Here is a 10,209-nt window from a genome sequence, read left to right as displayed (position 1 = left end):
GAAGTTTTGCAGCTTCTTTTTAATGGTGCTTCAGTGATTTCATCTTGTGAAATGGAGATTTTATATCTGTAAATGATACTAGTTTAGAATAGCTAAATATAGACAATCAACTCCCTATAATTAAAAGAAGTCCACGGACTCCCTGGATTCCAGGTATTATCACCATTACTACTTTTTAGTTTTCAGTGAAGCAGGAGGGCGTGGTGGTAGCTGTGAGTTACTGAAGGCAATTTTGCTCTCCTGGAAAGTTAAATGATGTTCTTATACCTATTTGTTGTTACAGTTTTTAAAATTTCAAATAAAAGACTGCACTGTTGTTGTCTTCTTTGTGGAATCACAAAGCTGAGTATGCTGAAACAGATGCAATAGTACAATTCCTGTCATCTCATTTAACTGGTATGTTTTAGATAGATAATAAATTCAAAATAATCACGATGAGCTATTTGTAGTGAGGGAGAGAAAACAATATCCAAGACAAGTCCTTCCTTCAAGGTACTTGTCATCTAATTTGATAAAAAAAAAAAATCACACACACATACAGAAATCTAAATGGCATTCACATCCCCTGAAGAAAAAAAGAGATTGTTAGAGCTTTAGGAGTGGAGGTGGCTTTTTGGGAAAGGGTTTAACCTTGAAGGACTGGTAGGATTTAGGTAGGCAGAAAAAAGGAAAAGAAACTCCAGAAGAGAAAAAATTCTTCTACACTGTGATATATGTATACACACACATAAAAGTGTGTGTGAGTGTTTTAGAGTTTACATTTGCCAAAAGCTTCCCTACACATCAGATTCTTGGCACAGTCCTGTGAAGTGCATCGAGCAGGTATTAATATTCACACCTACTGAACAGGACATTTTAAACCAGAAAGCAACTTGAGAGCTTACCAAGTTAGTTACTAATGTGGGGATAGGAATGGAAAATTGTAGTCAGCTGCCTGTTATTTTACATGGCCTACAAGCTAAAAACGATTTTTACAACTTTAAATGGTTATAATTTAAATGGTTGTATAAAAGTATAAAAACCTCTATTATACCTTTGCTGTTTTTCCTCTTAGCCTGTGATCAAATACAAATTAAATCTCACAAAGCCTGAACTATTTACAATGTGGCCTTTTAAGAAAGTATGTCGACCACTGATTTAGGATTTTCATAATCAAATAAAACATTTTTAGGTTATTGTAATGAAATTAAGATATGGAATTATTACAGTATACTTAAGTATGTGTCATGCTGTAAATACAGTTTTGTATCTCTCTCTTTCCATCTGAACTTGTACCATGTTCTTATTATTTTTTCAAAAACATTGTATTGATACTTGCTATTCCATTATAGAAATTTGATATTATTTATTTCAATATTATCCTATTGTTGAACATAGAGAACATACAGATTGCTTCTGATTCACTCATGAAAAATATAACAGTAAAAAATACCCTTGCATGTTTAAATTTTATTATTTAATTGGTATAAAGCCCTAGAAACAAAATTTCTAGTTCAAAAGTTACAAAATGAACAGCTTAAAGGATTTCAAGTGACTATTACTATGTTGTCCTCAGAAAGGTTATACATTTTATTCTTCTAATAGTGATGTATGAAAGTACTGAGTTTGCCACACCTTTGGACTTCAGTGCTCTCAAATATTTAGCCAACATTATGTCAAGAGTGTCTTATTTTACTTTGTTTTGCTGATGATTCTTGACATTAATTTTTTAATACTGTTACTGGCCCTTTGTATTTCTTGATTTGTTTTTATTTTGTGTGTGTATATATATGGATTTTTTGGCCCCTTTAACTATTCAAACTTGCATCTATTTTATAGATTTGTATTTTTCAAAAAATGTTAGGCAAACTAGTATATATAATAGAGTGGACAAACAATAAGGTGCTACTGAATAGCACAGGGAACTAGATTCAATATCCTGTGATAAACTATGGAAAAGAATATGAAAAAGAATGAGTCCCACTTTGCTATACACTAGAGATTAACACATTGTAAATCAACTGTACTTCAATCAAATAATTTTTTTAAATGTTAGGGTATTAATGCTTGGTCTTTAAAATATTTTGTAGGTATTTGTCCAAGTATATCATTTATGAAAAATTTTTCAGTTAATTCTCTTGGGTTTTCTTTATATATTGAGTATATTTTAAGGTAGAATATATGAGGATATATAAAGTATACATGCTTTTAGATATGTCAAACTGATAAAAACATAAAGCTCTTAAACTTGAAAATCTCTAATTAAAGATAATATGTGAGATAATCATTTATCAATTCAAGACTCACAGACAAAGCTCTTACAGAACTCACCTGCTCTAAGGTGGCATTTAAATTGTGACCCACTGATATTCCAGAAGAAAGAAAATGATTGTACTTAGTTTCTTCCTGTGGAACTGTGTGTTTAATTAGATATAGGGTCCAGGAATGGATCTGAATGGGGAAAAAAATTGAGCCATATTGAAGCGCATGAAATCAAGCTACTCAGGTATTTCTCACTCATTTACCATAGATGTGTTTACTGCACATGTGTAGCACTGTGCTTGCATATTAGTATGCTCACAATACCCTGTTGGGTTTACAAAATTGGTACGCTGCCCCTGCTGTTTACAGTGCTCATGCTACTGTTAGTCACTCAGTCGTGTCCAACCCTTTGAGACTTCATGGACTCTAGCCCGCCAGGCTCCTCTGTCCATGGAGTTCTCCAGGCAAGAATACTGGAGTGGGTAGCCATTCCCTTCTCCAGGGGATCTTTCTGAACCAGGGATTGAACCCCAGTCTCCTGCACTGCAGGCAGATTCTTTACTCTCTGAGCCACCAGGGAAGCCCTTCTTTCTAGTTATACTTCGATCCATGGTCTCCATCATTTATGCAGCAGGTGGTAGATGGAGTAAACTTCTGAGTCCTGCAAACTCTTATATGAGAAAATCAAAGTAAATAGAAAGAAAGATATAATACATTTACTGTGGTTCTGTGGGTAAAGAATCCATCTGCAGTGCAGAAGATGCAGAAGATGTGGGTTCAGTTCCTGGGTCGGGAAGATCCCCTGGAGGACAGCATGGCAACTTGCTCCAGTATTCTTGCTTGGAGAATCCCATGGAAAGAGGAGCCTGGTGGGCTTTAGTCCATAGGGTCGCAAAGAGTTGGACACGACTGAAGTGACTGAGCATGCATGCACACAATTATAGCTCTGAAGCCTCATTTTAATTTAGGCCCAACTTGTTATGTTTAAGCCCTATTACAGATGGAAATTCTCTCTCTGCATTTCCTTTTGTCTTTCATCTGTGAATATCGGGATAAAGATTGCAGTTATGATCCCTTTGATGAACTTGTTATACATTCTTGAATTTCACTTATAACTATCTTAGTAACATATAATGAAGAAAAAAGTGAATATGGGGTATGCTGGGGCTAACAATAAACCACTGTTAGATTTTTACTACTGATTTTGTCTCTGGGATAAAGTAGCTTCCTTGGGTGATGGAGAACTAACAAAAGGGTGATTCGGCTAGAACCACAGTTTCCTGGGTTACGGACAGTGCTGAGCTTTGAAAGTCAGGTCAATTCCCTAATTAGGAGATCATCTTCATTTTAGATGGAGGTTGTGTCTCTCATTACACAGCAGAAGCTCCAAAGAGAGCTTCATAAGGATAGAATATTGCCAACAGGCAGAATTGAAGACACTTTGTTTTTTCATTGTGGCTTGTCTCCAAAGGTCAAGATCACACTAATTAAAGCACAGAGGAGAGAATAACCCCTGACTTCAGAGCTTGTTATGCTGCATTTTCAGTTTCCTTCTGACACTGAGATTTTAGGCAGTGTGTGTTTCCTGGAAACTATGGCAACATCCCCGTTTTTGTTGGCTTCCCAGGAACTCTCTCAAAGTGTTTCAGGCCTCCTTGTTATCTTGCATTTATATTGGCTTGGACAGAAAGTTCATTCAGGTTTTTCTGTAAGATGCAATGGAAAAATCCAAACGAACTTTCTGGCCAACCCAATATTTTACTCCTATGTCTTAAAACATCCTGTTAATTCAAATGTTCATTCAAAACAAGTACACTGTATTGCTTATTGCACCCAAGCCAGTACTTCAGTAGTTTAATTTACAGAGCGGTGACTGAGTAGATAAATGTATGTCAGGCACTCAGGAACATCAGTGCCTCATTGTTTTACTACAACGCTTGGAGCCATGATAACTCTTTAGCAGAGCCTGGCTAATTTTAGCAGGATTTACTCAAAGATAAGAAAAAAGAATGTTTTGTTCTAAAAGCGATAGTGATAGGAACTTCCAGTGGCCATTAAATAATGTGAGAGAAAAGTGTTACAGCAGTATAAAACCTGTCCTTTCAGTGCATTTCTCACGTTAGCAAATTTGTTTTCCTAGAAGCACCAGTCTTGTGCTCATGAAAACACTCAGCAGAAATCTGTCTGCACTCTCTGGGGGCAGTAACGAGGTTTTTATGTTAACATCTAGGTTAGACCCAGAAATGAATAAGAACAGTTATACAAAAACAGAATCATGTCTATTCATTCACTAATAGACTATCGGGAATGAGAGGCAGATTCAGTTCAGTTGCTCAGTTGTGTCCAACTCTTTGCAACCCCATGAACCACAGCACGCCAGGCTTCCCTGTCCATCACCAACTCCCAAAGTTTACCCAAATTCATGTCCATTGAGCCGGTGATGCCATCCAACCATCTCATCCTCTGTCATCCCCTTCTCCTGCTGCCTTCAATCTTTCCCAGCATCAGGGTCTTTTCCAATGAGTCAGCTCTTCGCATCAGCTGGCCAAAGTATTGGAGTTTCAGCTTCAACATCAGTCCTTCCAATGAACACCCAGGACTGATCTCCTTTAGGATGGACTGGTTGGATCTCCTTGCAGTCCAAGGGACTCTCAAGAGTCTTCTCCAACACCACAGCTCAAAAGCATCAATTCTTTGGCACTCAGCTTTCTTTATAGTCCAACTCTCACATCCATCCATACATGACCACTGGAAAAACCATAGCCTTGATTAGATGGACCTTTGCTGACAAAGTAATGTCTCTGCTTTTTAATATGCTGTCTAGGTTGGTCATAACTTTCCTTCCAAGGAGTAAGTGTCTTTTAATTTCATGGCTGCAGTCACCAAATGCAGTGATTTTGGAGCCCAGAAAAATAAAGTCTGACGCTGTTTCCACTGTTTCCCCATCTATTTGCCAGGAAGTGATGGGACCAGAAGCCATGATCTTAGTTTTCTGAATGTTGAGCTTTAAGTCAACTATTTCACTCTCCTCTTTCACTTTCATCAACAGGCTCTTTAGTTCTTCTTCACTTTCTGCCATAAGGGTGGTGTCATAGCAAATGACAAATCTTTATTTCTAGAAAAAAAAAAAACAGAAGGAATATCTTTGCAACTCTGGGTAGACAGAGACTTCCTAGGTGGGTCACAAAAATATAAACCATAAAATAAAACATTAAGTTGGATTTCATCAAAACTAAAACCATGGGCTCTTCAAAAGACACCATTAAGAAAAGGAAAAGGCAAAGCATAGAATGGGAGAAAAATTTCAAAGTATATAGATGACAGAAGACCTGTTTCTAGAATATATGAGGAATGCTTACAACTTATTAGGACGGCAGGTCAATAAAAAATAGGCACATAATTAGAACAGACAATCCCTTTAAGAAGATACAAGAATAGGCAAAGCATATGAAAAGTGTACATCAGTAGCCATCAGGGAAATGCAAATTAAGACCCAAGTGGGATATGAGTACACACTTACTCTTTACACTTTGAGTAAATCTGAGTAAATCACTGTGATGTAAACTTGCTGACACAGTCTTCTTTGTAAACTTTTCCAATTTTCCTTATGACTTCCTTAGGAATAGGAAGCCTTGAGTAGATACTCATGTGAAAACTCAGAAGTTCTTGCAGGGCTGTGTTTGTTTAGGAGAGTTCCTAAACCTACTAATTGGTTCCTCAGTGGTATGCAATTACTTGGATATCTAGTTCCATCTTAATAGGCTTATCAGATCTTTCTGGGGCAGAGTAACTTCAGAGTTAAGTCAAGCTCTGAGGAAGGGTCTTGTACCTGCAAGGAGTCCTTGCGGGTGGATTACAACAGGCTTCCAACAAAAGCCTCTCCCATTTACTGGATGAAAAAGAGGTTAAGGGGTAGTGCTCATTCCCTGTTATAGGAAGTTGGGTCCATTTAGGATGTAGTGGCAAAGGATAATTTCTCATGACTCATTATGCTTGTCATTATCTATCACAAGATTTCCCAAAGTATGTTCCCAAGAGCACTAATTCTGTGGATAGCCCACAGAGATTGAAAAAAAAACAACCCAAACCTAAAAGCTTCCATAGTCAAACACATTTAGGAAATATCCGTTTATACAAGTATAAATGGCATTCTTTATCTTAGAAGGGATATGGCAGGATTCTTTTCCAAATGTATTTGTATTTTAGAAACGTATTTCATCACAATAGTATCTTTCACTCTTTTGAGAAACATGCTCTAACAAGATTATCTCTGATTTTTAAAATCCTTGAACAGCCACAAAGCAAGCTGATCTTTCTAAAAAGTCGTGCTGATAGCTACAAGCAAGCTCTCCTTACCTACCAATTCACTGGCTCTCAAAGGCTGCTCTGTTATCTCCAATTCCTCAAGAGCTGTTTCTGGACACTAAAACTGAAAAGAAATGCCTCCTATTTCTTTCTTCTCCTCTCTTTCCCCTAATTCTTAAAAAAAAAAAAAATTAGAGACAGATTATATAACCTTTGCCTTCCCCTGAGTATATTGCTAGAAATATTCAAAAGCATTCCTTGTGAGGTACTTTAAACACTTGAAAATACAAAAGGCAACTCAATAGGGCTCCTTTAGTAATCTTTTTATAAGCTCAAGATGTGAATGATTTCTCAACAGACTAGAAAGCCTAGAAATAAACTCCAATATGTACAGGAATGTATTATATGCTAAAGGTGGTATTTAAATCCATGAGTAAGAGACTGTTAAATAAACAGTGTAGAAATAAACTAGGTAGAAATTCAGAAAACAATAAAGTTGAACCTACAATTCACACGTGACACAAATTCCAGATGAATCAGTTTTCATATGAAAAATAAAACTGTGAAAAAGACTAAAAAAGAAAAGGAAAAAGCATTTCTGTGGCCTGAGCTGACGTGATACATGCTCAGCAGTGTCCTTTTAAGTGACAGGTCACAATGAAATTGTAGAAACTCTGGTAGGACAAGCAGGATCCAACCCTTCCCCTGAGGCTGAGATATGGTTTGATTTGGCAGAACAGAAAAAAGACTAAAAGATGTTTGATATTTTCATTTTGTCATGACAATGAGAAGCTATTAAGTTAATCATATGATCCAGTGTGGCATATCTAGGGGACAGAAGGAGCCCTGATGGAGATTAAAGGGAAAGATGTTTGGATATGTAAGGGGCCAGACTGTAGAGGATTTGGGACGCCCAGATGAAGAGAGTACCTTGGATTCTCTTTTTATTGGGAGAACCCCCTCTAGGGGTTGATGAGTTAGGGTGCAGGCTTTCTCAACCTCAGGACTACTGATATTTTTGACCAGATTATTTTTTTGTTATGGGTGGCTGAGCCTGTACATCCTAGGATGTTTAGCAGCATCCCTGGCCCCTACCTACTAGATACTAGCAGGATCTCCCACTTTTTAAATCGTGACAACCAAAAATATCTCCAAATATTGCCAAATGTTTCCTGGAGAACAAAATTATCACTAATTTAGAACCACTGAGTTCCAGAATGACAGAATAACTGGCATTTTAGAAGGACTGTCCAGCTGTGTTTGTATTGGGTTGGCCAAAAAGTTCATTTAGATTTTTCCATAATATCTTACAAAAACCTAAACAAACTTTTTGGTCAACCCAATAGAATGAAGAGAGAGACCAGCAGGACAGGAGCCTGAGAGAATGTACCAGAGGCTGGGCATGGTATACTGTTATAGCAAGGGCTCCCAATAAAGTACATCTCCCTGTACCCATGACCTTGTATAATTTCCTCCTCTACTGACTTAGGGCTTGGCCATGTGACTAGTTTTGATCAATGGAATATCAACAAACATGATACAAGCTGAGGCTTGAAAAATATTTGTGCATTGGGACTTCCTCTTGAGACACTGCCACCATGTGACAAAGCTGGTGCCAGCCTCCTGAAGACATATGTCCAGCTAACAGCCAGCACCAACTTCAGACATATGAATGAGGCACTCTAAGACCATGCAGCCATGATAAACGTACCATGACTACATGATTCTAGGCAGGCCAGCAGAAAAACCACCTACACTGGAGGCCTGCTCAAGTTGAGGGCAATGAAATTATGAACAAATAAACTGGCTGATATTTTAAATCACTAGATGTTTGTTATGCTGTCATGTAGTGAGAGATAACTGTTATAGTAGGTCTGGAATAGATTTGAATCAGTGGAAATGAGATGATGTACACAGACATTTGTAATAATCCATGTTTCCTGATGACTTTTCAACAAAGGGGTTAACTGGAAGGACAGAGCAGGACAAAGAATACAAGAATTCAGAATTGAGTGCAAAGATCAGAGTGAGTTAAGGAAGGAAGTTGCATGAGCAGTCTTTAAAAAACCTTCTGCCTAAGAAGGAAAAAATATCATTAACTTATCTATTTTAAAAAATACAAATATTTATGAATTGTTAACAGAATAATGATAATATTCAAACATTCAACTTAGGTATATTTATAAAGCTTTAAAGGCATTACCAAGCTAGCCATTTCTTAATAGGGAAAAAAATATCAACCTTTAGAATAAGCAAGAAAGCACATAAACTCAAAATCACTAACAATCTATACTGAACTAATAATAAAACTCATTTCAGTGTACTACCGTCTACTTATATAGAACTATATTCACTTAGTGATTAGATTGCTAAGGCCAGGGCTTCTAATGGAATGCCTCTCAGGTGGCACTAGTGGTTAAGAATCTGCCTGCCAATGCAGGAGACTTAAGAGATGCAGGTTCGATCCCTGGGTCAGAAAGATCCCCTGGAGGAGGGCATGGCCACCCACTCCAGTACTCTTGCCTGGAGAATCCCATGGACAGAGGAGCCTGGGGGGCTGCAGTCCACGGGGTCGCAAAGAGCTGGACACCACTGAAGCAACGCGTGCACACGTAATCTACTAGTTAAATTTACAGATGGCAATTATCAATGGTGATACAGCTTGACAGATGCTGTGAGTTGACTTTATCTATTGTACTACTCAAGAAGAAACATTTCCTTAGATGTTTAACACTTAGCTTTCTGTTTATGAACATCTGCTTGAGGAAGTGTGTCAGTCAAATCCTCTATTTTTATTATATTGAAAACAATCAAAGTGATAAGAGGAAAGAGAATCCAGAATGAAAAGTAAAGAAAATGAAAAGGAAGAGGAACCAGAGATCAAATTGCCAACATCCACTGGATCATCGAAAAAGCAAGAGAATCCAGAAAAACATCTACTTCTGCTTTATTGACTAAGCCAAAGCCTTTGACTGTGTGGATCACAACAAACTGTGGAAAATTCTTCAAAGGATGGGAATACCAGACCACCTGACCTGCCTCCTGAGAAATCTGTATGCAGGTCAAGAAGCAACAGTTAGAACTGGACATGGAACAACACTGGTTCCAAATCAGGAAAGGAGTACATCAAGGCTGTATATTGTCACCCTGCTTATTTAACCTCTATGCAGAGTACATCATGAGAAACGCTGGGCTGGATGAAGCACAAACTGGGATCAAGATTGCCTGGAGAAATATCAATAACCTCAGATATGCAGATAACACCACCCTTATGGCAGAAAGTGAAGAACTAAAGAGCCTCTTGATAAAGTGAAAGAGGAGAGGAAAAAGTTGTCCTAAAGCTCAACATTCAGAAAACTAAGATCATGGCATCCGGTCCCATCACTTCATGGCAAATAGATGCGGAAACAGTGGAAACAGTGACAGACTTTATTTTTCTGGGCTCCAAAATCACTGCATTTGGTGACTGCAGCCATGAAATTAAAAGACGCTTACTCCTTGGAAAAAAAGTTATGACCAACCTGGATAGCATAAAAAGTTCTGTCTAGTCAAAACTATGGTTTTTCCAGTAGCTCTCACATCCATGTATGGATGTAAGAGTTGGACTATAAAGAAAGCTGAGCGCCAAAGAATTGATGCTTTTGAACTGTGGTGTTGGAGAAG

The sequence above is a fragment of the Oryx dammah genome, unplaced genomic scaffold (genome assembly GCF_014754425.2).
Source record: "Oryx dammah isolate SB20612 unplaced genomic scaffold, SCBI_Odam_1.1 HiC_scaffold_1, whole genome shotgun sequence".
Lineage (NCBI taxonomy): Eukaryota > Metazoa > Chordata > Mammalia > Artiodactyla > Bovidae > Oryx > Oryx dammah.
This window is presented reverse-complemented; position numbering follows the sequence as displayed.